The sequence below is a fragment of the Malaclemys terrapin genome, chromosome 6 (genome assembly GCF_027887155.1).
Source record: "Malaclemys terrapin pileata isolate rMalTer1 chromosome 6, rMalTer1.hap1, whole genome shotgun sequence".
In the NCBI taxonomy this organism is placed as follows: domain Eukaryota; kingdom Metazoa; phylum Chordata; order Testudines; family Emydidae; genus Malaclemys; species Malaclemys terrapin.
In genome coordinates, this window is record NC_071510.1 from 75,657,591 (window position 1) to 75,684,586 (window position 26,996).

The 26,996-nt window shown below is 39.7% G+C and overlaps 1 protein-coding gene and 1 long non-coding RNA gene across 4 annotated transcripts in view; one reads left to right on the top strand and one right to left on the bottom strand.

The window, feature by feature from the left end:
* FAM172A (family with sequence similarity 172 member A) overlaps positions 1-26,996 on the top strand; it is a 350,899-nt gene that overhangs the window by 269,774 nt on the left and 54,129 nt on the right. The window lies entirely within an intron of this gene.
* LOC128839077 (uncharacterized) overlaps positions 9,739-26,996 on the bottom strand; it is a 77,248-nt gene continuing 59,990 nt past the window's right edge. Inside the window, exon 3 of the long non-coding RNA XR_008445369.1 lies at positions 9,739-9,934. This is a non-coding gene — a long non-coding RNA (uncharacterized LOC128839077). The remainder of the gene's footprint in view (positions 9,935-26,996) is intronic.

A 26,996-nucleotide genomic window follows, 5' to 3' on the forward strand; every position in this document is an offset into this window, starting at 1 on the left:
TAAAATAAATCTCTAAAAAATGTTAATGTAAAAGGTTACGAAGTGGGAAAACAAAGTTGCTATGATTTTTAAGGGATCTCTGTGTGCCTTCTGACTGAAAATCATCTTGACTAATACTGGCCTTATCGTTCAGAGTTTATTGGAAACTAATCTTTTCATAATATTTGGAATAAGCTAAAACCTGACTTGCTCATCTCATGAAAAAGGTCAAAACAGAGAAGAAAGTGCCACTGGTTTGTGTTAGGTGACACTGTGCCCTGCTTGTCTAATTTGATTACACAAAGCCACTGAAGCCCCGGGCAAAGCTGATTTTAGCTATAATCAGCTTCTTAACCTTTTGAGAACTAACGTAAACACTACCTACCAGTGGTTAATTATGTTGCTGAGTTACATACAACAATGTGCAAAGGTAAAAGTGTACAAGTACAGTAACATATGTTGTGACAAAATTTAACAAGATTATTTAAAGGGATTACAACAGCCTACTTTCTATCTGTGCTTTTTGAATTTTTTTCTAAAAAAAAAAAATTAAAGATGGGTTATAAGGGCGAAAGTTCGATATTAAGCATAGTTTTCCTGTTATAATCCTGGCTGATCTTGGATTCCACTTACAAATGCAGAAAGGGGTTAAATACTGGTAATGCAGATGTGATCTTGGATTTGCCACTTTAATCTGAAATTATTTCAATTGCATTATAAATGTTTATATATGATAAATTATATACATATAGTCATGCCATTATTAGCTCCTGTCAGAATGTTTTGTGAGCTGTTTGGGCAAAAGAATAGAATATAATGCTCTAATTAGAAGAGAAGCACCTGTATCTATACATGAATGTAAATGGATGTGTCCTGGGGTAACTTTATGGTGTAAATGGTCCTCTCCCATGTGATATGTGTGACAATCACAAAGTTGAGATGAAAGACTTATGTCATAACTAGAGCTATGCAAAACACACTGATTGGGTTATACAGTCCCAGAAGAACTCTTGCAGTTTTGGATTAGCATGAACTTGAAAACTTGTAGCAAACCTCAAAGTACATGGCATTGACTACTGCAGTCAGCCCAGGACCTCCCTGAGAAGCCTGAAATCACCAATCTCCCTCTTTTGATGTATTTGGGGTAGCAGTCTGGTCCGTGCATGGATCTTCTGGGACTGGCTAACTGGACTGTTTTTCTTTTTTTGTCTTTGTGGAAGGTAAATTGAGCCTGCTACTTCTTAATCCCAGTACCTTGAGGTGAGCAGAAGGAATTTAAATACTTCCACTCATCCTGCTTTCACCACTGACTGCTCTTACCTCGTTGTGGACAGTATTCCCTATTTCTGTAATGCATTCAGGAAAACATCAGACTACAGAATGAAATAAAGATAGTCAGCAACAGGAACAGAAATAGTGTTTACAGTTCTGTTGTTGCTAAACTGATGATGTGAAAGAATTGGGCAGGCAGCTCACTCCCCTAAAGCAATTGGGGATTAATATGAGTTTATTTTGCTGGCTCCTTGAAAGTTCAAGATGGGAATGAACAGGCCATCCAGCCACCCTGGAGATCCTGGAAGGGGAGAGGTACAGATGGCCAATCTCTGAGTACACTAGGAGGGGAATAGTGATTACAAACCACTGGATCTTCCTTCCAGTGTGTGAGGAGGGAGCTGGAAAGCTGGCTGAGTCCTCTTCGAGTTTCACCCAAACCTCTATGAGTTTCACTTTCTAAACGGAATGTGAAACCAGCTATGCTGGTGGCTCTTAAAATGTGTCAATTTTCTGAAATAACTAAATAAGTTTTGTAGTTTAATTACTTCTGTACTTATAGTATTCCATGTATTTCTTGTAGTAAGTAAGTAAGTTCAAGGGAATGCTAGTGGTACAGGTGTAACCTTGTTTATTTACCTAAAATTATGTTTCCAAAGGTTTCACATGGCATTTGTTTTGGTTTTGCAGGTTTCACACTGCTATCGTTCTAATCAACTAACCAACTCCACTGTAACCTTTATTTGGTGTGTGTTGGAGGAAAAAACATCATTCAAATATTTGTTGCATATTTAATATGAATGAATTAAATCATTCTGAATTTTCTATAATATTTGTCACTAAAGTAAATAGACATTAATATTCTGTAGAGAAAGGACATTATGGATGTCAATTTCCATGTGTGTGCATATTGAGTAAAATGTAGGCTCAGCTTCTCTGTTCTGTCCAACCTGTGCTCAGTGCAGCTATCGGGATTTGGAAGAAGAATCTGACTTTGAGTCATCTTTGCATCTTCTGTATTCTAGCCCTGGTCCCTGATCTAAATTAGAACAAACTTAGGGCTGCTCAAACATACGGTCACACATTGGGGTGTAGGCCGTGTGACCTAGTGGTTAGAACAGGAGTCTTGCCTAGTGGTTAGAGCAGACTCAGCGGGCAGAACTAGAACCATGGTCAGAGAAAAAGCCAATAGTCAGCCAGGAGTTCTGAGGAAGATAGGGACTAGGGCTGGAATGGGAGCAGGCATTGGTTGGAGCAAGGGTCTATACAGGGATCAGGAGCCAGGTCTGCCACACCTGTGGGTGTGGAATGCATTGAAGATTAAATGGTGATCTCTTGGCTTTTCTGTCCAATCAGGGAGCACACTCACTTAGTGAAAGTTTATTGTGCCCAGGTGAGCCCATTGACTTGCTAGGCAACTGGGCCCAGAGCCAGCCGAGTTCCTGACAGTACCCCGTCCCCCTTCTAAGGGCTCCTCCTAAAGCCTCTTGGACCTGCTTGCCGGGATATGTTTGGAGAAATTCCTGCAGGAGATAGGGAGTCTGAGCATTTTCTTCTGGTTCCCAGGTTAACTCCTCTGGCCTGTACCCATTCCAGTGTATCAGATACTGGAGCTTCCTCCTGACATATTGGAAGTCAAGGGCCTGATGGACTTCGTAATCCTCCTGCCTATGGACAGTTAGTGGTGGTGGAATATGGTCTACCCAGTCAGGGAGGAGTTGTTCACAAAAAGTTCAAGGAGAGAAAGATGAGAGGTGGAGTGAATCTTGAGGGATTCTGGGAGCTGAAACTTGAAGGCCACTGGGTTTATTTGCTCAATGATCCAACAAGGACCCAGGTTTAGGTCAAGCTTGGGCGAAGGATGGTCTATTCTCAGGTTCCAAGTTGAGAGACAAACCTTATCCCTTTCTGCAAGATAAGGGGCAACCTGTCACTTTTGGTATGCGTAACTCTTATAAGTTTCTTTAATAGCAAGTAAGCGCTCTTTGAGTTCCTGGTGTATTTGCTGGAGGTGGAGGACTAGGTCCATAGCTGCCAGGATGGCAGAAGTCCAGATGGAATCAGGGTTGGGAAATTTTTTTTTTTTTTTTTTTTTAAGAATGGGGTCTGTTGGGTTGAAGCATGGGTTGAGTTGTTGTATGCAAACTCAGCCAGAGACAGCAGTGGGTGCCAATCATCCTGATGGAAATTCAGGAAACAGCGGAGACATTTCTCCAGGGTCTGATTGACTCTTTCAGATTGGTGATCAGTGTGAGGATGCTAGATCGTTGAGATGAGGGCCTTGGTGATGAGAAGGTGAAGAAATTGCTTCTAGAATCAAAAAACAAACTGAGTCCTTGATCCAAAATGATGCATGTCAGCATGCCATGATACTGAAAGACATGCTGTGGGAAAACTTGTGTGGTTCCATGAGCAGAGGGCACAATGTAGCAGGGAATAAAATGGGCCATCTTGGTTAGGACGTCCATTACAGTAAGGATAATTGACCGTCCTTGGGAGCATGGTAACTCCATTATAAAGTCCCTTGAGACTGGGAAACAAGGACGCAGAGGTATGGAGAGGCGCTGAAAGAAGACTCACAGTTTCTTAGTTCAGGCACAGAGGCACTTGACCTAACATAGTTTTTAACATCAGTTCATAGGGCCAGCCACCAGAAGTATCTAGAGATCAGGTTCTAGGTTTTAAATTGGCTAAAATGTCCTGCTGTTGGTGAGTGATGGCACAGCCTTAGCTCCTGAAGCAGGGAGTTGCTCTCAGGATCCATTTTACACCAGAATTATTCCCCAGAGATCATTTAAATTGGGTAGAGCAGTGGAAAAAGACAGATTGCAAAGGATAGGTGGGCTCAGAGAGTTTGGTTACAGTGTCCTATTCCTCCATAAGAAAAAGGAACCTGCAGACTATCAGTTTGAGTATTGGATTTCTGTGCCAACAGTGGCGACCCTAGACATACGCAAACTGGGCAGCTTCCTATGTTGCCCACACAGGGAATGCCAAATCCCCTTCCTTTCCTTGTTTCTGTGTATCTCTCCTTCTTGTAACAGTGTTGCTGTACTGCTGAGCACAGCAGGACAACTTGTGGCTAGCCACAGGCAGCAGCTCCCAATCTCCTGCTGGCTGTCAGCCCTTCTTCCTCTTAGCTGCAGCAGGTTGTGAAAGTGCTCATTGCTCCCTGCTGCTGACAGGCCTCACATGCTATACGAGGAGCATAACAGTGCAGTTTCCACCCCTAGAACTAACAGGATCTTCTGGTTGGTCCTGACCCAGAACAGAAGGTGGAAGCCTGAAGGAGAGGAGAGAAGCTGGGAAAAGGAATTTGGAAAGAGGAGAAGGAAAGCTTGCCAAGTCTCATTATTTTATCATGAGTCTTACAATGCTTGGTGATTTTCTTAAGGCCGCAGCTCCTGGAGTCATGTGATTACATGAGAATCTCAATTTACATTAAAATAATGAGTTGGTAGTCCTCATGGTTGCAGAGAATAGGTTGAAAATGTAAACCCTTAAAGGCTCAAAACCCAGAAGGAAAATAAAATGAATCCCCAATTCTAGTGTTTTGTAAAAGTTCATGACTTTAAGCCATTCTCATAATTTTTTGGAACATGATTCATGATTTTCGAAGACACAAGCAAGTACAATACAGTACAGCAGAGCAGAACTGGTCAAATAACACAAAAATAGTGTGGAAATATTTTTGTGAATATTTATAAAAGTTGTATGTCAATAAAAATGGTGAGTTTAGTTTTCTGTTATTTATCAGGTAATATTATTAATTGTTTGGGCAATATTCAGAGAGCTGCCAGGTATCTATAATAATGTTGTCAAATCCCCAAGTTTGACTGATTTTCGCACAAATAATATTTTTCCAAAATCTGCACCAGAAGGATGTTTTCTTCTTCAAGTGATGGTCCCTCGTGTATTCCACTGAGGGTTATACATGCACACCATGTACTTGGAATCAGAGAGTTTGAAAGTAGTGTCCATTGGTCCGCACATGTGCCTCAACTCATCTCATGCTTCCATCTGAGGCAATAAAGGGCAGGGTAGAGCAACTGCATCTCCAGTTCCTTCCCACAGCCACATGGTCTGGGTTGGAACCTTCAGTGTCCTTGTCTCTGACACAGTTCTAAAAGTATAGTTGTAAATAGTTTTATCAGTTTTAACTGTAGTTTTATTAGTGTTATACCTCTACCCCAGGGCTGGCGCTTCCAGTAGGCGACCTCTAGGCGGTCGCCTCGGGTGGCAGGATGTGGGGGACGGCATTTTGCCGCCTCTGCGGAATTTCGGCAGCGGGGGGCTTCTTCTGGTCCGGGGCATTGGCGGAAATTCGGTGGTGGATCCTTCACTCACTCCGGAACCCGTTGCCGAAGTGCCCCAAAGACCCAGAGTGGAAGGACCCCGACCACCGAGAATGCAGCTTCAGCAGAAGAGCTGCTGCCGATTACTGGGGAAGAGCGCTGCCGCCTAGGGCAGCAAAAACCCTGGCGCCACTCCTGCTCTACCCCGATATAACGTGACCCAATATAACACAAATTCTGATATAACGCGGTAAAGCAGTGCTCCGGGGAGGGGGGGCTGCGCACTCCGGCGGATCAAAGCAAGTTTGATATAACACGGTCTCACCTATAACGCGGTAAGATTTTTTGGCTCCCGAGGATAACGTTATATCGAGGTAGAGGTGTATTTTTTAATTTTAGTAGTTACTAGTTTTAACAGTTAAGTTTTAGAGTAGACTTTGGGATTTTCCCCATGCCTCCTGTACCCCTGTCAGGTACTGGACTATGCCCAGAACTCTGGGCTTCAAACTCAGTGTCACCTGCCCACGATCTTTCTTAGACTGTGACTACCACCAACACTGCCTGGGAGAAGCTCACATTGTGACTAGCTGCAGTATTTGCCAGTCTTTCTCCAGCCATACCCAAGAAGGCTCAGCACTTCATCTCCAGAGGTATTTCATGGAGATAGCCATGAGACCACATTCGGACCTTATTGATGTATTAAAAAAATTTGTTACCTAAACAGGGAGCAAAATTAATATTGTTTGTCTTTAGGTGACCAATCACATACCATGAATAACAAATAGCAAATAGTCTAAGTGAATAGTTCACAAACACACCATAATCCTAAATTTATTCACATAACTATTCAGTGAATACTTACAAATACATTGAAATCGAGATCAGATCATGAATTTGCTAACGAGAAAATGGGGTACATTTGTAATATATATTATTCACAGTGAATAAGTCTACCATCAGTACATCACAATATAAAGCTAAAGTGAGCAAACAGAGCGAGGTTTGGCCTTTTATCTGTGTTAATTCCAGGGCATCTCTCAGCAAGTGATTAACCATAATTGAGAGAGAAAAAATATTGCTGACTATTTTCCGTTTGATCTTGGGGCTCCAAAATAATTCTTCACTTAAGACACCAGCGCACCTAAAAGCAGTCCTGTGTGCACTTGCCAGCTGCAATTGTGGCATTGATACACGCTGATTCCAGGAAAGAAAGGAACCAATCAGTCTTGCATTTACTACTTTTACTGGAGGGCCAAAGAATGGATTGGAATAATGATCTGTTTAAAAAAAATGTTTAACAGACCAGATCAAAACACTACCTCATGAACCATTTTTTTTTTGTCTTCCCTAAGGTCAGATCCCCAAACTCCTACAAGTTTAGACAGTGGGATGCTTTAGTAAATGTGTGATGATAAAACTGCCAGATTGAAGGTTTCTTAAGTGCTACTGTCCAAAATCACCAGCCATGCTTGAAACTAGTAATTCTTGACAGAATATAGACTCTCAGTATGTTACTTTTAGCTGCAGGTGGCAGAGCATATGCTTCAGTGCCAAAAGGTTTTTTTGTTTTTGTTTTATTTAAGTGTGTGATAACTTCTCGCATTTTAATTTCCATCTCTTTCCCTACATTCCATCTTTCCTCTTTTTGGTGTTCAGTTCATGCCAAAGAAACCCAATTCAAATAGTTTCAAAACAATTATGTAAATCTCTAGATGATTCAAGATCACCTGAGTACATAATTGAGGTCCCAAAAATATTCAATACAAAATGATACAATACTCAGTAAACATAGTCACATTTTAATTCACTACTTTTTTTTTTTAAGGATTAAGTAAGGGAGAAGACATTTTGGCCCCAAAGGATTTGTGTCAGATTATCCTGTTAATCCAAAAATATATCCTATTAATCAGCCTTGTATGAGTTAATACTCATTTCTGTGAAGTGCTGCATGCCTCCTAGGTGGTGTTTCAGTTTCATTAACTCCAATGTCAGGGGGAGATGGAGATGATCGACACTTTCCAGAAGGTGATCAGCACCTTACAGGATTGGGCCAACAAGTCCCTGACCCTGTTGACCCGGACAAGCAGGCAAATCATTGACAGACATGTGGGTGGGTTTAAATGTCAGGCCATGTCTACACTACAGAGTTAAGTCGACTTAAATTATGTCAATAATCATAAACTGCTGTAAATACATTACTTGTGCATGTTCACACAATGCTCCTTTTGTCTGCAGAGCATGTCCACAGTTGATGTTCTAGCACCAACAGAGAGAGCAGTGCACTGTGGGTAGTTATCCCACTGTGCAAATCACCACCTTCCCCACTAGGAGCTCTGGGAATGGATCGCAGTGCATCAGGGTGGTGGGATCACCATCCAATGATGCAGTTTTCTCATCCCATAATTCCAAGGGTTTCTGACTACGTTTCGTGCCATTTTTCAACTGTAAGCTTTGCATCCGCCATCTCTGAAAGCATGGAGCCTGCATTGCTCTTCAGTATTGTGATAGGTGTTACGAATACAACGTGGCTGATCCTGCAGTATTTCATGAGCTGCGAATTTTAATAGGATTCTGTGATGCCTTCCCTGCTGTGTGCCATGGGAAGAAACAATTAAAGATGGATGTTGGCATTCAGAGTGCAGCTGCACACAGTGGATCCCATTGCTGTTGGGGTCAGGAAACAAGAACTGAGTGATGGAATTGAATTGTGATGCAGGTATACGATGACAAGCAGTGGCTGCAGAACTTTCGTATGTGCAAAGCCATCCTTCCTTGAACTGTGTGCAGCTCACTCCTGCCCTGCGGTGCAAGGACATCAAAATGAGACTGGTCCTATTGGTAGAAAAGCATGTTATGATCGCTTTGTGGATGCTGGCAATTCCAGACTGCTATGGTCAGTCTCAAATCAGTTTGAAGTTGGGAAAGTCCACTGTGGGGGGTTGCAGAGATGCAAGTGTGCAGGGCCATTAATCACCTCCTGCTACAAAGGACTGTGACTCTAGGCAATGTGCAGGAAATAGTGGATGGTTTTGTGGCAATGGGATTCCCTACCTCCGGTGGGGTGATAGATGGCACGCCTATCCCCATTTTTGCCCCAAACCATTTTTCAATGGAGTACATCAACAGAAAGGGCTACTTCTCTATGGTATTGCAGGTGCTAGTGGATCACTGAGGTCATTTCACTGACATCAATGTGGGGTGGTCAGGGAAGGTGCATGATGCATACATCTTCATGAATACTGGCCTGTATAGAAAATTGCATGCAGGGACTTTCTTTGCAGACCAGAAGATTCCAACAGAGGATGTGGAAATGCCCATAGTGATCCTGGGAGGCCTAGCCTACCCTTTGTTCCCATGGCTCATAAAGCCTTACACCGGAAACCTTGACAGCAGCAAGGAGCACTTCAACAACAGGCTCATCAGGTGAAATTTGGCAGATTAAAAGGTTGCTGGCGCTGCCTTTTTGGCAGGTTAGGACATCAAAATACTTCCATGGTCGTAACAGCCTGCTGTGCTCTGCATAACATTTGTGAAGCCAAGGGGGAAAAGTTTCCCCAAGGGAGGACCATTGAGGTGGATCGCCTGGTGGTTGATTTTGAGCAGCCAGACACCAGGGCTATTAAAGGGGCTCAACAGGGGTAAATTTAATCAGGAAGGCTTTGAAGCAGCATTTTTACAATGAACCCCAGTAATGTGTCTTTCCATAATGCATTCAGCCAAGCATTGTTTATTTGCTACCTTGAATGACCCCTGTAATAATTCCTTCCTGAGCATTAATTGTAGTCTGCAAATGTGCCGATTCCCACTGTGTATGAATTTCTGCTGCAACTATCTTGTGTAGGGCACAAATAAAGAATCACTGTCTTTGTAAGACTAAATTTTTATTAAATAGCAATACACAGATTAACATTTCTTACAAGGGACATGACAGTGAGCAGCACCCTCTGAAGTGAGGATCTCACATATGTGTGTAAGTCCAGCTGTCATTATGGAAAATGTCCTTAGGGGTGGAGTGCAAGGGGTACTGCAACTGGCTGGGAACATAACAGGAATGTGTGGTTAGAATTTAGGGAGGGCAAGGAAGGCAGTTCTCTATGGGCTGCAGGGGGAATCGAGCATGTATGTGTTTTGCTGTAGTGCAATCAGGGACCTAAGCATCTCTGATTGGTCCTCCATTATCTTTATCATCCACTCCTGTCCCTGTGTCCTCTATTGGCTATCCATTTCTAATTTTTCATTTCTGGTCTCTCTCCATGCTCTGTGCTTTGTATCGGCCTGATTTAACGATGGCAGCACTTTACGAAACATGTTCTCCTTACTCCTCATTCGCCTCCTTATCGGACAGAGGCACTCCGCTGGTGTGTAGGAGCTGGCCCTTAAGGACATATCTGCATAAACAAAAGAAACAACATACAGAGTCAGTATTGTGTGTGCACTCTCAGTCTTGAATCATAAAAGGTATGTACACCTCTTCCTCACTTTCTCTTGGCAAGTATGCAGCATGGCCAGAGCACTAAACATGGTGAGTTCAGCCCAGGGAGCTGGTGCAAGATGGGACAAAGAGTCTGGGTGGTATCAGAAAGGGGATCATACAAGCGTCCTGGGATGCTATTCTGAATACTAGTACCGTTTTCCACAGGAGGGGACGATCAAAGCTGAACTCAGACTACTGATGGCAACCAAAGATGCAAGGGTGCATCTCCTGAATGCATGTGGTTTTCTGACTGGGTCCGTATGCTGCTCATTTGTGTGCTGGTTTGGTTCCTGCAAAAGTAATTGCCGATTAATATTGCAAAGTTTCTTACAATGCAGAAAGAAAAAAAGCAGCTCTGCCAAGGAGCCTTTGGCAGAGGGTTGCAGAGTATCTGCAGGAAAGTTTTCTAGAGCTCTCTGTGGAGGATTCGTGGGAGGTCTTGGTGGGCATTAGCAAATTTTTCTGCAGGATCTCGAATCCCCCCGAAGCATCCACAGGGCTCTTGGTGGTGATGGTGGGGTCACCGCCGAGTATGGTGTGCAGCTCCTTGGATAGACACCCAGAGTGATGGTTGGCCTCCCTTGCCTTCTGGTACGCCTGCCTTAGCTCCTTGATCTTAGCATGGCATTGCTGCATGTCCACTTCTCATCCATGCCACGAGCTATCTGCTTGTAGTGTCAAAAGTCCTACGGCTGGTTTGGAGCTGCACCTGCACAGCCTCCTTTCCCCAGACCCACAGCAACTTTGGTGTACTCCAGGAGGGGGTATGTTTGCTGTGGAAAGCCGGAATAGTCAGCTGGAAAGATGTGATGTGAGCTGTCCAGGAAGTGGAATTTCCCTGGGCTTGAAAGAGGGAGGGGTGCATGCCTGTGTATCTGGCTGCAGGGCAGTGGGGTAGAAACTGCTTACCAGAGCTGCCATGATAGGCATTGTGGGACACCTCCTGGAGGCCACTTAGGGCAACATAAGCAAATGCAGTGTATACACTGACACTGCGTCACTCTAACTTTGTTGCAAAAAGCTCTATGCTGCCAACTGAGGTGGTTTTATTATGTTGGCATAGCAGGAGAACTAAATCGGTGGGAGAAGCATTGTTGTGTGTACACCTCCACTGTTTTGTCTATGAAAATTGACTGTGTAGTGTAGACAAGGCCTCAGGTTGCAACTTTATTAATTATACCTCAGGGTAGGGCACTACATTGCCCCCACTCCAGGTCTTGTGAACCAGACAAATTGGTTCCAGGGCTTTTATCATGAACCACACAATAACTTGGGGTAGATTCTCCCTGGTTCACCCCATGGACTCAGGTTAGTAGTGAAATTTCCTGTCCCAACACAAGCTCCATGTGGGCACCAGGTCTCATTGCCTGAACAGGGCCTAAAATACAACTACTGGGGGAAGCAGCACAATAGTAGAGCACATGTTTTGCAGGTATGAGTCCTTGGTTTTGATCCCTAGCATCTCCAAGAGAGGAAGGATGGTCTAGTGGTTAGCGTGCTAGCCTGAGCTGTGTGAGACGTGGGTTCCATTTCTGCTGTGCTACTGATGTCCTATGTGACCTTGACCAAGTCACTTAGTCTCTGTGCCTCAATTCTCCATCTGTAAAATGGGGATAAGAGAGAAACCTCCACCTCTCAGGGATGTTTTGTGGCTAGGTACATTAAAGATTGTGAGACACTCAGATACTGTGGAGATGGGGGCCATAAAAATACCATAGCTAGAAACTAGAGTATCTGTGTTTATATTTCTTTTCCCTTTTTGTGTGCATCAGGAAGCAAATATATTAAACTATTTCCTTGACTACAAAGGAAGAAATTTGCTGTTTCTGTGAGAGTGCCCACAAACTGCATACTTAAAGACAAACGTGGAGTGCAAAGCCACACTCTTAGCTTTGTAGGTTTTCTTTCCCCTCTTCAAATTAGCAATGCTTGACAGACCAAACATTACAGGTATCCAGACAAAAACGTATTCTTACAGTTGAACATGAAATGGTTATATGCATATTTTGATTCATTTTTACTCTTTGAAAATTCCGCTGTCTTTTTCATTTTCAGCAAACATAAATGTTGCTTCATTTCTTTGATAATGGGGGGGAGAGATAGCTCAGTGGTTTGAGCATTGGCCTGCTAAACCCAGCGTTGTGAGTTCAATCCTTGAGGGGGCCACTTGGGAATCTGGGGCAAAATCAGTACTTGGTCCTGCTAGTGAAGGCAGGGGGCTGGACTTGATGACCTTTCAAGGTCCCTTCCAGTTCTAGGAGATGGGATATCTCCATTATTTATATTTATAAAGTATCAATTTTTTTTAGCTTCTTTCAGTTCTGCAGTTGTAGTTCTACTGAACAAGACTAAAGACTAAAGGTCCCTTGATTTGATGTAGGGTTCAGTGGTGCTGGAATTAGAAGTGCTGGGGGTGCTGCTGCACCCCCCTGGCTTGACACCAATTACATGGTTTCCCTGGATTCTATCATTAGCACCCCCACTATAAAAATTGTACCCTGGTAGGGTTATAATGATAGTAGAATGTAAAGACTGTGTCAGACAGTTAAGACACCATGTTTGATTGACATACCTTGAAATTGTAATAGTCTGGTTGGGAACATTGGTTGGATTCTAGTAACTAATTTTTTAATCACCAATTTGTCATTGAGAAATTAGAAAAATAAAAAACCATCAACTTCTGTTTATGGAAGCTAATAAAAAGCCAATGTTTTGTGTTCTCATGAATATGTACAGTACTTCTGCTGGACCTGTATTAGCTTTTCACTATGCAACCCTTCACAAATACTATTTCTCTAAACATCAGTGATGCCACTAAACAAACAGAAAAATAAGGGAGGAGGACATAACTTGAATTTAAAAGTTCATGGTCAATATGAAGAGTGCAGGCTCAGTATCTTAAATTTGAATGTTGACCCTCTTTTTGTTTGTTTGTTTGTTTGCATTGCATATACCGATCTATTTTTCCTGCAGATTTTTAAACTGCATGGTATTAATTTTTTTAAAGTGTCCACATGCAAACTGCCAAGAACTGGCATCTGGAAGACTTTTTCCTGGCTGTGTGTGGGCAGATTAAAACAGAATCCTTGAATAGACACTCATAAGTTAGTGGGGGCCTGGACAGATCAGTGCATCAGGGCACAGCACAGCAGCATTGCCATACGTAGCTTGTTTCTGTTGGCAATCTGCCAGCTGGGCTGCTTCAATTGAAAGGAATATCAAGGACTAAAGAGTGGGAAGAAGACCAGAATCTCATTTGGTGAGGCCAAATGGAAGTATCTGTATTAAAAGACCTGGATGAAAAAAAGAGTTGGTCATCCAAAGGTCACACTATTTTGCTGGAGGAAAACGTTGGCATAATTTGCCTAGATCCATTCTTCTGACTCTGTGCTTAAGTGCAGATTCTAAATGTGATTGGAAAACTATTGTTTTTATTATATTTTTTAATTTACTATCTGTTAACACAATGAACGTGGAGGATAGTATTTGGTATTGATAATAGTACTGGTGGTTTCCATGGTCAGAAAATGGTAATCTAGTCTCAGGGCACTAGCTAATTGTTACAGGAGTTATGAAGGATTTTTTCCATCATATACAGAATGTTGCACAGTTTGGGAGAGGAACATTTTGGAGATTTTTCACCTGCTTCTGAAAAATCAGATATAAACAGTGTTACCAACTCTCCTGATTTTATTGTGAGTCTTGTGACATTTGGTATTTTACTTAAAGCCCCAGCTCCTGGAGTTAAGTGATTATGTGAGAGACTCATCTTTCATTTTTTATAAATCTAAGTTTTTAGCCCTCATGTTTGTGCAGAAAAGCTTGAAAATATGCCTTGTGTATCCTAAGCAGTCAGAAACCAGAAGACAAATAACTCCCCCCAACCAAATTTATTCTTTTTTAAAAATCTCATTATTTTTAAGCCAATCTAATGATTACTTGGACATTTTGGGTTGGCCATACTGTGTTAGTCAATTCTGGAGACAGAATACTGGCTTTAGATTGATCAAAGTCTGGTCTACTATGACAAATACTGTTTCTGACAAATGTAGCCATTATCAGTGCATACTGCACAGGAATTGGCTGGCTTTATATATAGATTGTTCTTTATAAAGCCACTTGTCTCCAACAAGTTTCTACCTTAAACTTCTCTGAAGTCAGATAAGCATGCTGTAAATGTTCACATTCTAAAATGACAACATATTTGAGTAACTGAAAAATAGAATGATTGATGCAAATAGTCAATAAGGCCCAGATTTGTATAGGTATTTAGTCATTATGGTGCTCAGCATTGCAACACCTGATTTAGGCCTGGTTACACCCAAAAAATTAGATCGACATAGCTACATCACTGTGAAAAATGTAGTAGGTCAACCTAACCCACACTGAAGACGCAGCTAGCTTGACGAAGAATTCTTCTGTCAACCTGGCTATTGGAGAGGTCGATAAACTGCACTGATGGAAAAACTCCTTCCGTTAACACTCAATTATGGCACTACAGCAACATAGCTGCAGCATCATAGCTGTGCGACTGTAGCCACTGTCGTGTAGACATACCCTTAGGTGCCCAGATCAGTTACATGTTGCAACTATGTGTACCACAGTGAGTAAATATCTTTCAAAATCTGGGCCTATTTCACTATCAATTTCTTCACGCACTTAGATCTTGAAGAGAAGTCATACAAAAAATAGACATTCTAAATGTCTCCTTGTTATAAAGATGAATATGCAAAGATATGAAGACAATGAATATTTTGTACTATGTCTCAGGCAACAACTGAAGCAAAAATGATTCATTTTCAAAATGTGTCAGGGACTAGATGACTCAGGGAACTGATATTAGGGTACGGTGTCTTTCCCTTCTATGGGAGATGATCAGTTAAAATCCAGCCCAAAGTTATTTCCCTCTGATAATTGTTTAGTGGCCTATGTGAAATGAATTGATCTCATGGAGCAAGTGTTTGACATCACAGTTCGCAGCCTCTTGCAAAGGTTGAATGGACATGGAGAATGATATACACCCTCCAGCTTAGAGGTGTTTTTTAAGGTTTGTTGAGCACCTTGGCAATGTAGTGTAAGAAAGCTTGCACTACTGCTGCCTCTAGTGTAACTGTTTTGTGGACAAGTGACTACAGGCTCTAGGACTATCAATCCAGCATTTTTTAAGCATTTGAGGAACAGGAATATAATTTATATTGTGTTGTAATTATTTTTATATCTCACTAAAGGTTCAATATTTGTACTTATCATTTTATAACTTGAATTCACCACTTACTCCCTTCCTTAACTTGTCCTTTTTATCATTTTTTTTAATGTAAAGGTAGTTGGATGCTTAAAGTGTAGTTTGCATGGTTACCAGTGACAGCAGCTTCAATGCAGCAGCACCTCTCTACCTTCCAGCTGCTTAGCCAGTTTCTGGAAGTGGTCTTCAGTTCCATTAGGCGATTTGCCTGCCCTTTGTCCAAGAAGTTCATAATGTAGGGGTACTTTTGGCTCCTCACTACTGAAGTCACAGGATGCATCAGGGACCAAAAGCACCATCTTCTATCTACATCTGGCAAGCAATTTGAGCCATTTCTTCTGGATGTGATCCTCACTACAATAGTCCTTTGTCACTTCTAGATTGAATTATTGCAAAGCACTGTGTGTGGCAAGGGAATATTTTGAACTCCATTTTGTTTTGTGACTTTCATTTTCATGCCCTATCTTCCATTTGGTGTGTGATAACTGCCATTTTGTGTTCTGTATTGAAAAACCAGCCTGACCTTGACATGGTCAGTATATTCCAGAAACTTCCCTGCTTGAGAGGGGTATGGGACACCTCAGAGAGGACTGTCAGTGAAAGAGCCATCAATGGCTATCTACTTTGAATGACTATCAACAACTGGCCCACCTCAGAGAACAATGGTTGTTTTCACATGCGATTTGCATATGGATGTCTGGAGGAGTATGTATAAGCAACTGAGATCTCAAGGGTTCTAGGCACTGTTTTTTGGGGTTTAAGACATGTTGGCAGCAGTGGCCCATGTCCCTAGGAAGGGTGTCAGACACAAGGTCTGCAGCTGAGAGTGTACCTTAGAGATCCAGAGTTAGGAACAGGGATCCGATTCCGCCCCGACACAATGGGATACAATGGTTGGTCCACTTACAACAGATTGATTTCCTTCCAGGGTGGGAATGGGCCAGGTTGTGACACTACTCTTGAAGACCACAGGAAAGCTTCAGTTAGTCCAGGGTGACCACATAAATGGCAGTGTGCATTATACCAGTGCTTTCACAACTGCACTAATCTCCTATTTACTTTTGGCTGAAGTTCCAAATGCTGACTTTTATCAATAAATCTCCATGATGCTTTGATCCTGGCTGTATAAGAACCAATCTTTCCATTGCATTGCTATAGAGGTCAGCTAACAGTACAGTACCTAGTGCTGGATCTTTGTAGGGGCATTTTAGCACTATACCATAATGAAACAATTAACTGAAATGTCTGTGATTTGATTCTTAAAATACTCTATGCCCATTGGTGTAGTGGAGTCAGATTTGTTGACCTTAACGGCATAGTGCAATGCCCTTACCAGTTTTTGTTGGGTGAGGATTTGGTTCATTTTGTATGTGTTATTTGGAGCTAGAATGGTGGCACTAGAATTTTGCTTTTTTTAACTTGGCTTTTAATGGCATTTGCTGTGTTAAAAATTTCTGCATGAACCCTGACACACTGTAATTCATTACCTTTTCTAAATAATAAACTTAAATAAAGATTTTCCAATATTCGTCCCTGATGCTCCCATGTGTCAGCATTCCTCAGGCCTCAACCATTCCTAGAAGTTGACTGAACACCTTAGCATCCATACAGTTACCATCTATTGACCCTCTGGGCACATCAGCTGTTTGGGGCTGTGGACCTGGTGGGATGGATTTCAGCAGGAAGGAGGTTATGATTAAAAACCCCTGCAGAGCCAATCTGGTATTCCAACTGGAATACTCTAAATTGTGTGCCCACTTCTGCTGTTTCTAATGGATCTGGCTATAATTTAAGCAGCACAAACAAGACAGACCAGCTTATAACAAGGAAATGGAGAAGACAAAAAAGACAAAAAGTTTAAACAAGTTTATAAATATAAATATATATAAACAAAATCCACTGAAGCCTCACAGAATGTAGAAGTTCAGTTAAGAAAGTAACTACACTTTTAAATGCCTCTGAAAAACCCAGGTTCAAATGTCAGAAAGAAAGGAAGTATGGTCAGTAGTTAATGTGTTAACCTGGGACTCAAAAAACCTGAGTTCATTTCTATGCTCTGCCAAAGATTTCCTGTGTGACCGTAGGCAAGTCACTTAGTCTCACTGTGCATCAGTTCCCTCATCTGTAAAATTGAAATAATAGTACATCCCTACCTCACAGGAGTGTTGTAAGGATAAATGTGTTAAACATGGTGAGGCGCTTAGACATTATAATAATGGTGCCCATACAAGTACCTGAGATAGTTAGAGCTAGACTGGGCATGTCTCTAGTAGACTGGACCTGACATTTTCTTCTGCTAGATAGCTTGCATAGGAAGGAAGAACCAAAGTGGAAAGATTTTGCAGAAACATGTACAACTGCTATGAAAACATAAATTAATATTTCTCAGGCACTTTTCTGAAAATAGTAGACACAGCTGGTAATTGGAGAGTCTACGGGAGCAGAAGAAGCAAGAAAAAAGAAGGGGTGCAAAAATAATTCTAGTCAAACTCATGCGTATATTGGCATTAGACATCATGTGATGTGGGACTGAAATGTCAGAAATGGTTCAAAATACATTTTAAAATGTGTACGTTATGGCTGACTGAAAATATTTACAAATAAGGGATTGAATAAGGGTTTACTACTGTGCTCATTTATGGCAGACAAGTAAACAATGTGATATCCTTTAAAACAGTAAAATGGCAAATTTTTTTAAAAATCTATAATTTTAATCAAAAGTTTGTTTCAGTCATTGAAATTCTGTTATTGCTGCTTACAAACATTAAAGTCAATCAAAACATCAGTAGCTTGCCAGATCAATATTTTTAATATGTTTGCATTGCAGTGCTGCAGATTTTTGGCTAATGGATCGCACCCATATTGATTTCCATGGGAAATGTTAGTCTGATACTGAAATAATTAAAAAAAAAAAGCCAGGGATTATTGGTTTGGAATTTCGAAGGAGATAGAAGTATAAAAATTGGTTATTGACTAAATTGCTTGGGGTGAATGAACCTTGGGCACTTGCAATAAACTTGTAGCTCAGAGTCATTACTGAATACTACCTTAGTCCCTTAAACCTAAAATCAGTCAATAACCTATTATAACAATGCAAATTGTGGTGAAATAACATACTTGGCATGTTAGAATAACATTCTCTCAAGGCAGCAGGATATTCATAAGCATCTACATACATGTATTGCTAATAAATATCTACTGAAATGTACATAGCAATAGTTAATTTTGAAATTAAAATACTGAATTTATGTTAATGTAAAAGTATAATTTTAAAGTAACTGTTTAAAAGAAGATTAATAATAGGGCTATTAAAAAGAATAAAATTATAGCACAGTACTATAGTGAGAGCATTGCTCTAAACAGACAAGCATCACAATATTACTCTGTTGTGGGACAAATGTCAGATGAATCCTATTGTTTTTCTTCTATGTGGAAATAAAAATGTCTGGTTGGTTCTCAGGCATATGGAAAGAACATAAGCAAATAGGACATAAGGTCTCAGCAAGATAGTTCCAACATATGAACATGACACCAAATTATTTCCTCTTGTTTGTTTAGCCTTTGGTTTGGATTCAAGGGTTATATTAATGATCATTTCTTTTTATGTAGAGCCAGGTCATCAGCTAGTATAAAATGGTTGGTGACTCCAATAGAGCAATACCACTCTACCCCAGATCAGAATCTGTCTTGTAGGGTTTGTCTGCTCAGTGTGGTAATACAGACTATGGGAATATGATTTCTAAAGTACACTAATGTGTTGCTCAACAATTGGTCTTTGTAGACTCTGCTGGTTCGCACTAAAGGTTCCCTAGTGTGCTTTATTATAATACTGTTTCAAACATCACTATGTTAAATTACGTTATGGAACCTGTAGTGTGCACCAGCAGGGTCCACACAGACCAATTAATGCACAACATGTTAGTGCACTTTAGAAATTACGCCCCCAGAGACAGCATTGTCATACTGTGAAGACATGCCCTGAATCTCTCCCAAGAAAAGTTTTATAATGGTTTGTAAAAAGGGAGAATAAAATACTAACATTTGCCAGTTTGTGGATGATGTCCTCATGGAGGAAAATAATTCAGTTTTAGGATAATCATCTTTACATGAGTAGAAATCAATTCTTAGTCTTTAATAGATTTCATTTTTACAATGTAAAAAAGCTATTTTTATAACTTTTAAATTGACAATAGTACTTTTAACTACATAGTAACCATTATGGAGGGCCTGAACCTGCTCCCGTTGAAATCAGTGGTTGTTTTACCATCATCTTGTATAGTATTCTTCATCTTAGGAAATACATATGCATGTTAGTGACATTTAAAAAAAAAATCTAAGAATCCCTCTGGGATAGGTATAATTATCCCCACCTTACTGCTAGGGAAACTGAAAGATAGAGAGTGTACCCAAAACAAGTAAGAACTAGAGATAGACTTGGAACTTAGAATGTCTGTCTTCTACCCTGACATTGCTTTCTAGATAGCAAATCTCCCAAACCTCTCTGTTCCTTATTAAGTCCTTCCAAGCCACTCCACCATATCTATCATCCTGACCAAATGATTTTGCTCACTGGCCTATTTCATCCATTCTGAGGAGATACCACAATGCAGCCAGAAATATTGAAGCTAAGATACTTGTCTAACACAGCACTGTAGCTTCCCCTAATAGTTAGGTTGTAGTGTGATTCGTTCCACCATAAAAACCTTGTTATTCTGATGTTACATGTGTATTATAAGTCATGTCTCATTGTGGTATCGGTGTCATTATGTCAAAATAAAACATTTCCTAAATCCATTTCCCCCATCAGTGACTGAATCAATTTACATGAGTTGCCCAAAGTCCAGGGATTACAAACTCATAGACTAATTGTCAATGCTTAAAAAACATCTAAGCAAAGAGATGCCTTTTGCATCCCGTTATAAAAGTACTCTGTCTCTAATAGATTCCCAATGGGAGTCAAATCCAAAAACTGGGTCCCACCACTGAGAAGCACTGTTACTTACTCCTACTTAGTTCCACCCTTGGGACCAATAGCTGAAATGCTTCTGCTAACAGCAGGTGCTGAAATGGGCAAGTTATCCAGTGAAAATTATTTTCATATGAGTTCTATAAATATTTATCAAATTTATATTAAAGCAATTGATAGCTTACTGCTAAAGATATTAGTAGGAAGATGGGGCATGGGTTTAGATTATATGATTCCAATTTCCTAGCTGGCTATTTTCACATTTTCTTTCTTTTTTTTTTTTTAACATTTCTTTTCCATTTTATTTAACAAGGAACATGGCATTTGTACATCAATAGAAGATGAGGATGGAATACATCACAATCACTGCGTAAAACTACAGCGCATGCACAGAATACATTATATACAGAACTTAGCATAAATCTTGTGGAGCATGGCTTCTCAAATTTGTTTCCCAGTTTAGCTAGATATGTCTGATAACAGGCAGATTGCCACTTGCTTATAGGATCTCAGTGTTGAGATCTTTTTGGAATAACTAACAAGGTCTTTATTTCCTCAATATATTTGTGAATGGCACCCCATGGTGTGTGGAGGTCACCTATGTAGTTATTCTTTGAGTCAGTTATTTTTTGTTCACACTGGACTGAAATAAAAAATGTAAGTTCCAGTGATTTACAATGCACAAGCAGTCTGCTGAATCTGTGTAGAGCCTGTTGACTTCACTTAGGCTCTTTGCAGGCACAGCAGTCCCCCGTGTGTTTTAAATTGCAGGATTTTGCCTAATTTTCAATTCTTTACAGTTATACTTTCTCTTGACTTGGAAATCTTGCAGAGCAGCCAGTGGATTGGAGGGAACATTGCTGTTGATGGCCTTGATAGTGCCTATAGTGGGGTGTTTGTGTCCCTGGCAGAGGCTGATGGGAATTGAGATTGGCTGGGGTGCCAGTGAAGGGTCACTTTCCACCTGGTCATGGCGAAGTAGCTGGACTCCCTTAACTGTGTATTCCCAGACTCTCTAGTGCTGAGAGATTTATAGGTGCATGATAGAGAGGGCTAAAAACACTCCTCTTTCTCCTGTTTCCCACAGTCAAGCTTAACTGAAAAGGTGTTACCGAGTGCTGGCACTGGACTACAGAGGGAAGCAGCAGTTTTCATTAGAAGCAAGTTTGCTCTCTTCTTAGTTTATTGTATTTAAGTTATCTTCCTTAAATTCTGATAGAGCTGGTAACAATTTTTAAATGAAAAGCATTTTAGTAAAAAAAGGAGTTTCATCCAAAAAAGTGGATATTTTTGCAAAAAAAAATTCATTTTCAAAATAACATTTTATTGAAAAACTCAATATTTTTTTATTTTCAAGAAATAATTCATTTCAAAATGATAAAATGTGAAATCATTTTTCCCCACTAGAAATATGGAAAAAACACTTTCATTTTTAAAAGTAACACTTTTTCTCATACCTTTTAACTTTCTCTCTCTCTCTAAATTAGAGCAAGGAACAAAAAATAATACTTTCCTTTTTTTTCCAGTGAAAAATTGAAAAAGTAGAGAAAGTGGGCTTTTTCCCCCCCTCATTTTTTCTTACTTGTAACTTTTTAAACTTTTGTCTAATGGAAAAGAGAGAGAGAAAATAAAAAGTGAGACCAGGTTTTTTTCCCCCACTTTGTCTCAAATTTTTAATTTTCCCTGCCATTTTTTTAATTAAAAAAGGAGACATTTTTAAAATTAAGAAAAAATAGGATTTGAATTAAAATAGGATTTGAATTAAAAAAAAACAAAATTTTAACATTTTGTAAAAAAAAAATTTTTTCTTTATTTTTTAAATTTACACACAAAAAAGAAAAGAGCAGTATTGACCAGTCTGAGGTCAAATGTATACTATATTGCAACTTACTTTACATACATTTTTTACACATTATCATAAAGTGGGACAATCAAACTAAAGAGAAAAGGCAGATTTGTGCAGAAATTTTAAAACAAGTGACTGCTACAAAGGATGGAAAAGGATTCTTGACAGTCACAAATCATCATCACAAATGAAATTAAAGGGAAGGGAGAGAAGAAGAGGTTATGGCTGAAGGAAAACAGTTAGTAAGTAGGATTAAAGTATCGAAAGAGGTGGTATTGCAAGTCCATGGACAAGATTGGTAACCAGAGGTAAGATTACATGTTGTGCCTTTTAGGCTTGGTCCACATGGAGCCATTTCCCACCATAGCTATTCTGTTATAGAAATAGCGTTCCAGAATAAAAGTGATCATATTCCAGAATAATTACTCTGCTTTCAAAGAAAAGTAACTATTCTAGAACACAATCCGTTTCATTCTGGAATAATGTCCAGATGGAGGAGTTATACCAGAATAGTAAAACTATACTGGAATAACAATAGCAGAATAATTATCCCACTATAGCTATTCTGGGAAATTTTGCCCATGAGTACAAGGCCTTAGAGGCTCAGCACAGAACTTGCAACCCAGGATAGGGGGGCTAAGACTTTGGATCTTCTGATTCTAGACTGTTTCTGAGGCCAGAGTGGCCCTCGATGTAATTGACAGCTCTCAAACCTAAATTATAGCAGCCCTCTTGACTGCCCAAAATCCCCACTGCAATGCCCCTATACCAGGGCCGGCTCTAGGCACCAGCAAACCAAGCATGTGCTTGGGGCAGCACAATTTCAGGGGCAGCATTCCAGACAACATTTTTTCTGCTTCGGCAATTGCGCTCCCAGAAGTTTAGGTTTTTTTGCTTAGGGAGACAAAAACCCTAGAGCCGGCCCTGCCCTTGACACACACACACCCCCCATGCCAGAGCTTGTGAGGTGGTCCCTGCAGGGCAGCTGGCAGCCCCTAGTTTCCATGCCAGGAGAATTTTCCAGTGGCTGGATCTGAGGCTTTTGGAGTCCTTTTACGCTGCTCTAGCTACTTTACGCAGTGTAAAGGGGCCAGAGAGGGGGTGAGAATCTCATCCCAGGAAGGCAATTGTGAATTAGATTTAGACATGAGTAAATTGCCAATGAAAGTAATGGGAATAATACAGTCCTGCTTCCTGGAGTGATAGGATAGCATGGCCACAGAATTCTAAACACAAATTCCTGCACACTGAGTTGAGACTATAACCCATATATGGAGTATATATCAAAGTGTATTACAGGGTTTTAGCTACATATCTTGCCTTGACTTTAATGGGCATCATGTGGCTAAAATTTTTAAGCAATGTTGTAAAGATTTAGATGATATTCACTTCAGTTTGAGACACTATATAAAATCACAGTTTGGGTGCATGGTATAATAGCCATCATTTTCTGAATTTTCCCACCATTAATGTGGGAACTGTACATAGCAGATGAGCTAAACATGATTATGTTTCAATAGAACAGATAATAGAAGCTACATTGACTTTAGGATAAAAATAACTTCTAACATTTAGGACTCTTGAAAGACCAGCAAAATTCACTTCTATTCATTTCTATTTCCCACAGAGTAAACCATGTACCTCAGCATGAATCCAATGTACATATCTTAAATTTATAATCCAATTTTATATATAAAAGACAAAACCTTTACTCTGCAAATATACTTTTTCTCATGCTTTGTATGTTCAAATAGTTGACTCATATTGGTATGTGGTGACATCAAAGGTTTTTTTTTGTTTTTTTTTTGTTTTTTTTTTTGCCATGAGTTTGTAATGTCTGTATTAACTATGAGGGGAGAAATCATTGGTGAGTTACTCAGGTTATTCCAAGAGAGTGCCAATAAAACCTTTAAACCACATTGATTTTTGCATATGCCACATGAGACAGAAAAACTATTTTAGGAATGTTTTAGACATTTGTAAACACTATTGAGACTATTGTTTGTCTCCCTCCACCTATAGAAGTAGTTGTCTGAATGCATCCTTAGTTACCATGAATCCAACTGTATGTGGCTTTGAGGAAACCTTAAAAACCTGTAAAAATGATTTAAAATAGCTTTCTGTAGCTAAAAAGCTCAGCACTTTAAAGTTCAATATCTCAGGACTTTGTTGAAATCTTACAATCAGCCTTCTATTAAGTAGTAATATATTGACTTTTTCAGCTTTAGCATAAGATAATATGGTTGTATTGGTGTAAAGTTGCAGGAGGGTAATTATTTCCATTGATATTATTTCCACTCATAAAACCCTAAAATGGCATGTAAAATTGGAGTGCACATTGCATTGCCTGGGTAAGATTTTCATTATTATACAAGAGTTTAGCAAGATGGGTATTTTTGTTTTTGTTTGTTTAAAAGAAGAATCTTTAAAAATTCTCTTACTAAAATGCAGAAAAAAATATTTATTTGTATCATTTTGCAGTAAAAGGTTTTAGGAAAACTTAATGTGCAGTGTAGCTCTGATTCAGCAAGCCACTTAGGGCTCAATTCTATAAGGTGCTGTGCACCCTTTATCTCCCATTAAATACAAGTTGAGGGCGCTGAGCACCTTTCAGGATTGATGCCTCAGGCACTTACATAAAGATAAGGATGTGCTTAAGCACTTTGCTGAATTGAGGCCCATAGGGCTAAATTTTCAGAAACTGCATGTATGTGTGTGCAAAATAGGTAATTCTGTATGTAATTTCCAGTTTCCCATTGTGTCATTATAGTTGCCTAGCTATTTTGTACATGCAGTTTATGCACATACATTTGAAAACATAGCCTTATAAATAATATGGTTCTAAAATGTTGACGTTATATGGGGCCACTGTATATTGTTGTTGTTGTAGCGATATGCACAAAGAAAAGCAGCTACAACAAAAAAAGATCAGTTTTCTAACATTACCCGAAAACAAATATTCCTCTCTTTAAGCTGAAAATACATGGGAAAACACAAGTGAATCAACAGAATAAAACTTCTTGAGTACATTCCGCAAAGTTTTTAAAAGTTAATTACTGTTAACTAAAAGAAGTAAAGAAATATTCTATTGTGATTATGTAAGAACACAATAATCCAAAATTCCAGCATGGATACAGGTGTTAGAATTACATCACATGTTTATTTTTATTATACTTGCTTTCTGTTGTAATGGGAAGAAATTGATTCCAAATGTGTTTTCTTGACCCCTACTCCATACACGTTAGAGCCTAACCTTAAATGATGTTTCTACAGTCTCGGCTGTATTTACAGTAATTATATGCATAATGTAGCATATTATTGTCCGGACTTCCTGTTTAATCAGTACAGAGCTTCTTACAAGTGCAGCTGAAAAGGGCAAACAAAATTAAAGCTTTATATACCAAAACAAGTTTGATTTGCTAAGCTCCCAGCATTCCAAAGTACACAAATTTGTTCCACTAAGTTTTGCGATGGCTTGCAGATGGGCAATGATTAATCAGAGAGCTAACTGTGAAGTAGTTTGCAATTAAACTGGAAAGCTCTGAAGCATGCTAATTGAATCAGAAAATTAGAGACACTGAACAGTAATTGGCTATTTCTCATGCAGCAGGTGCCAGGCTACTCATCTGTGGAACAAGGTATTTAAGGCACATTAGCACTAGTAAAAATACTTCTTGATATGGAACAGTTAGATTTTCTGCTCATTTTCACCATGGATGTCAAAACATACAGCTGTGATGTCTAGTGCTAACAATTCACGTTTTAAGAGTTTCACTAAGGTAAACATATGGGAGGATAGCACCGTGCAAGAATGTATGTACACAGTGTTCTGAGTGAGACTGAAATTGGGGTTCACTGCAACCTCACTAGTTCACTCTGATAAGGAAACCCATTGTAAACTACTGAATTTTGTTAGGAAGTACATACATAAATGAACAAAAATGCATTACAAAATGTACTTTGTTGCTTAATTTGTAGCAACTAGTTTTAATTATTGATTATAATGCTCCACAATGTGCTAATAAGTGTACTGAGATATATTGTTGTCTGGTCCAGTAACTAGGGCACAGGATAGAGACTCAGGAGAGCTGGACTCTGGCCATTGACTGGCTCTATCACTCACACACTGGTCAAGCTAATACGCCTCTTTGTGCCTCTGTTTCCACATTTATCCCCTTTCCTCTCCCTCCCCCCGCCACCCCTTCTGTACTGCCTTTTGAGATCTGCCCACGGAAAAGTGGTATATAAGTACTAAATAATATTATCAGATTTCACTACAGTATTCTGCTACTAAATCTTTGCTGAAATGTGAGGAGACTGCCATTTTGTGTTCTTTGTAAAGTGTACAAATTAATGGAGTATGGATTAGTGAGGTTCTGCTGAATTGTATCGATAAATACAATCACTTTTTTGTTTCATTTTTCTGCAGATTTAAAAATGTGTAAATTTTTAGTTGAATATTAGTTCAAGCCATCAACAGCATAAATCTAATACTGCTGTGAGCTTAGTAGATGCATAAAGCCAATTCATATCATGCCTCAGCATGAGTTTATATCTTCTAATTAGTACCACCATTTTATAGAGAGAGCACATGCTATGAAAGTTTGTTTGTCGTGCCAACAGGGACCAGAGCACATACAGTAGTTTTTCTCTGGTAGAATGATAGTGCTGTATGAGCACAAAAGACTTGTAACCTAAGCAGTAGGTAATCAGGAAAGAATGAGATTAAATAAGTGCAATTGTGGAGAGTTTTATAAAGATATAACCATCTTCAAATTAACTTGGGTGGGGCACATAATTTCTTCCTGCATACCTAATTAGAGTTCAGTATTCTTATTAGAAAGTGGCATAAAAAAAGTATTAAAATAGAAATTCACTGCCTCATACTACTCTGACTATTGAGAAGTAGAATATTACAGTAT